This window comes from Amphiura filiformis, chromosome 11 (assembly GCF_039555335.1).
Source record: "Amphiura filiformis chromosome 11, Afil_fr2py, whole genome shotgun sequence".
NCBI classification, from domain to species: domain Eukaryota; kingdom Metazoa; phylum Echinodermata; class Ophiuroidea; order Amphilepidida; family Amphiuridae; genus Amphiura; species Amphiura filiformis.
The window spans coordinates 52,152,788-52,157,486 of NC_092638.1; the positions used below are offsets into that span (position 1 = coordinate 52,152,788).

The following is a 4,699-nucleotide window of genomic DNA, read 5'->3' on the forward strand; positions in this document are numbered from 1 at the left end:
ATGACTATTCCCGAGGTCCTCCAGAATGGTTAACATTATGATAAAAATAATCTGTTAATAAAATAATCAGGTAAGGCCTATAACCCGTAACATTAGGCCTTATTGGGTTGACATTTCTCCCGATTGATTTCATTATTTAGTAACGGCCTACATCCAATCTAAATATTAATTTCGGAGTATTTTCGGGGTCCTCCAACGTAGTAGCAGGACACTCAGAGCTTGGAAGAGGCGAACGATGGGTTTCCAGATTATGGTACCGAAGTAAGCGTCACAGCTACAAAACAGAGTTGTGTCAAGTTGGATCTTGATCATTGAGAGACGGCGAGGCCTATAGTAGTTTAATAGGTCAGGGCAGCTATATGGGTAACGGGTGTTGGGCAATTAGAGATATGCCTATTACGAGAACCGCACAACCCGAGAACCGCGAAATCTAGTTAATTATAATTATGAATTTGACTGATAACAACGCATTACATCTTTATTCCGCCCAACATAACATCGTTTATAGGTGCCAAAAACGTCAAGAATTCCGCTAGTGCGGAAAAGATGACAAAAATGGGTGAACCTCCATGGCAAATGCATTTTATATCAATAACCAATGATTTACCACCCCCCAGACCCTCACACATCCTCTGCCAGGGACAGATGCATATGGGGACCTAGAACTGGGGCCAAACATTATTTATGTAAAACCGGGGTGGAGGCATAAATCTGAATTTGGAGTTAGACTTTTTTTCTGCATCAGTCGATTTAAATGGAGCTACGTTAGTATGGAAACATTCACTTGTACATTTAGGTTATGTTTGTAAGCCTAAATATCATATTATTTGCATAAAACATTACTTACCATCACTACAGCATTGGAATGCTATTGCCTGCCAGGCATTTTCCTTTATTTTCATATCATATAAAAATGGGTATGCTTGTACTGCACTAATAAGGGCACACCACTAAATCAATGCGCCATTTGTGTAACCCTAATGAGTTCGGTAAAATAGCTTAAAATACAGAAACTATTTGAGGCTTTAGACTTATTAATCAGAAAGAGTGTCGAATTAAAGCTTAAATAAAAGTGGAAAGCCTATACATAAATTTGAGTCACCAAAAAAGTCGCATTTTTATCATTATTGAGAAAATAGGTCCGCGAATTAAAAAATGGCAGAATCGGGTTTGCAGGCTTGAGAGCATGTAAAAAAAAAAAAAAAAAGTACGTCTTTTTGGGAAAAAAATCCATATCTTCAATATGAAAGGGCAAAATGTTCAATTGATCGTCGGCTTTTCCTCCCAGCTACATACACTTTAAGAAAATATCATTAGATTTATAATATTTACTTGAGGACTGTTATATATCAATATGTGAAAAATATCAAATTTTAATAATTTGTCATGAAATTTGTATTATATCGTGAATTTCAAAAAATGAAAATTATTTGATATCAGAAAGACATTCTTCGTATTCAGAATGTAATTCGATATGTCTGATGTGCTCTCATGTCCCACAAAAATACTGTCGAAACGCTCAAAACGCTCATTCCAGATGCCTTAATTTTCATTGGGGATTTTTGAAATCATCGTTCGTTGAACGATATTCAGGTGACCTCGAGCCTTTCATATAAATCAATAGTATCTCACTAACAGCATGAACAGTTGCGCGATATTTAATCCGGTTCAACTCGGCGTGTCATCATATTTTATTCATTTGTCGTATATATTTTGCGTCACAAAAAGTATTGAAGCCGAATATTCGCCTTCGAATATTCACTTTGAACCAGCCTTAACTCCACTACTGTTGTCTGTGCTGAAATAAAATTTCCAGTGCAGTAGTTGTAGTCCTTGCCCCTATAATAAACATATCTTACTTGTCCCCAATGCGCTATACTTTTTGAGAAAAATGCAAAAATATAGGCACAAAATTGGCCAGGGATGTAGTACCCCCTTAACTGAAATGTGCATATCAAATTCGAAACTTTTTCATAAATAATTAAGAACTTTATACACAAAAAATATGTTGACTGATTCATTAAAAGCTGTGCGTTACTGTTTATGTCAGAAATTATGAGCTTTCTGTGTTACTTTTTAATTCTTGAGTGACTATATGGGTTTTTGCCGGTTTAAACCAGGCAAAAACAGGTTTTTGCCACTTTTCCAGCAATAACCGAACCCTGCAGGCTGTCGACACACTACTTGCACGAATCATTATGACCCTACTTGTTGTTCCTTCCTCACTCTGTGTGAAGTCAGCAGAAATCGTAGTGTAGCCTGTAGGAGGTGCAAGCTGGTGAGTACAGTCATGTACTACATGGATCGAATCCATGGGTTCCTACAGTCACCCATGGAAAACAGTGTACTGAATAGCTGTACACCATGTCCATATTGGCCAAGGGATGGTTTGTTTACATGGCAATAATTCCTTCAGAATAGGCAATACAGATTCCAAATAAACATATAAAACTTACATTATATCAGTTTTAGTTGCCCCTAATAACTCCAAATTGACATGACAATTAATTCTATTTGCTCAATTTCATACCAAAATCAAGGAAAACATGGTTTTGTTATTGCAAAATAACATGAAAATGAGAAAGGTTATATCTGGTCATTTGCAGTAGGCCACTTCAGGTAATCAATATTGGTCCTTGAATTGCGTACCTGAGTGACTTTTTGCTCATTGTAAGAGTGATAGTGTTGTAAACTTGATTGCATAACATTAAGATTGCCAACTGACATCCTTTGTATTTGAGTTGTCTGATGATGGTATTAGAACTGTCATGGATGTAAACATTACACAAAATGTCAACAAAACATGCTACTGCAGAACTCTATGCCTGTATGTGTGTGTCTGAGGGCCGATCTGAGGGCTGATGACACACATTCGATGGGTGTAGTCATGTACCTCGGCTCGGCATGCTCGGGCTTAATCGAACTTTATTGACAAACAAACACAACATACATAATGTCATGTTTCATAATAAAAAATTCATTGTTTATGTCAATGACATTGTTTATCATGACAATCATGACAATGATATTGTGATTGTCATTAACGGTATCGCCCAAGAAAGATGTCAAACTTTACCGATCGATTATCAGTTTTAGGTTTATTGACTTTTATAAGTTTATTCTCATCATGATCTCAACTTTTGAATATTAAAGTAATGATATATAAGTGATGCATGTAATTAGTGTATTATAGTACAAAACGTACACTGCACTGTAGAAACTGGCATTGTGATTGTGAAAGAGTGTGTACATCGCATGCCATTCATTTACCATTGACAGCTCAGCTGATTCATTCACATTGCATGATGAACGAATGGGGGATGGGTCGCGAACACGACTCCATAAAAACTTCCTTGCAAAACATGAATCAACACCTTTCTTACGAATAAGAAGCTCACCTTTCAATTCCGCAAACATCAGGCTATCCAACAAGTCTTATCACAAAATAATTGCATGTATTTTCCTGGATATATTCCTGGTTATATTCCAACACAATTGTCAATACAAACTCATATCAACATGATCAAAATGTTGATTTTCCCAAAGCGGAAGTGACCTGACTGATCATATGGGAAGAAGTACGCAAGCGTAATGACCTTATTTCCGGGCACTTTAAACTTGAGCATGTTGGGTAATTTTTGGTTGGGAGAATTTACTCACGAAAATCCCTCTAATGTTTTCCATAATTTTTTTACATTTTTGAGGTGTCTTTTTGAGGCAGGAATCATGAAAACCATCCACTAAAATCATAACGAACAAAATCCAAAAAATATCATTGCAAGTAGGCCTAAAAAAGATAACAGAATAAATAAATAAATAAATAAATAAATAAATAAATAAATAAATAAATAAATAAATAAATAAATAAATAAATAAATAAATAAATAAATAAATAAATAAATAAATAAATAAATAAATAAATAAATAAATAAATAAATAAATAAATAAATAAATAAATAAATAAATAAATAAATAAATAAATAAATAAATATAAAAATAAATAGGTAAATAAACTAATTTTTTTAAATATCATTGTAGGTAGGCCCATAAAATAAATAATAAAAGTAGGCTAGAAATTAATTAGGCCCTAATTAATAACAAATAAACATCCTTTTTTTTTATCAGTTACCGTAAAATGGGGTAACTTTGGGCACTTTTCAGAGTTTTTAAACCACTGCTTCACAACCATGGGCGTAAGGGGTGGTGCAATAATTATGTACCCCGGGGGTGAATTCTCAAAATGGTCTGCCAAAATCGCTTGCCCCCCCTTTGGCCGTGCCAAAAACCCTTTCCAAAAACCTTGCCCCCCCTTTTGATGTGCCAAAAAATCTTTGCCCCCCCCCCTTTCACATGCAACATTTTGGGGAACCCGAATTTAAAACCTTAAATTGTCTTAACATATAATGCGAGCGCAGCGAGCAGGAAATTTTGCATATTTGAACGTGTTCGTAACGTTTTCCTACGCCTTTTTAGGGCATAATATAGAAACGGTGCCCAAAATATCTGTGCCAAAATTGCTTGCCCCCCCTTTCGACCTGCCAAAATCGCTTGACCCCCTTTCGACCTGCCAAAAATGCTTGCCCCCCCTTTGGCCTGCCAAAAAATCTTTGCCCCCCCCCCCTATAATTCACCCCCCGGGGGTACACATAATTATTGCACCACCCCTAAATCGGGTGGGGGACAGGGGGACACGTCCCCC

The 4,699-nt window shown here is 36.0% G+C and overlaps 1 protein-coding gene across 2 annotated transcripts in view; it reads right to left on the minus strand.

Moving 5' to 3' along the window:
* The window catches only part of LOC140164981 (uncharacterized), a 128,662-nt gene extending 125,128 nt beyond the window's left edge, over window positions 1–3,534 (minus strand). For both annotated transcript variants that reach the window (XM_072188387.1, XM_072188386.1), the window contains exon 1: window positions 3,399–3,534. The gene's annotated coding sequence lies outside the window, so the exon portion shown is untranslated. The remainder of the gene's footprint in view (window positions 1–3,398) is intronic.
* Window positions 3,535–4,699: the final 1,165 nt, after the last annotated feature.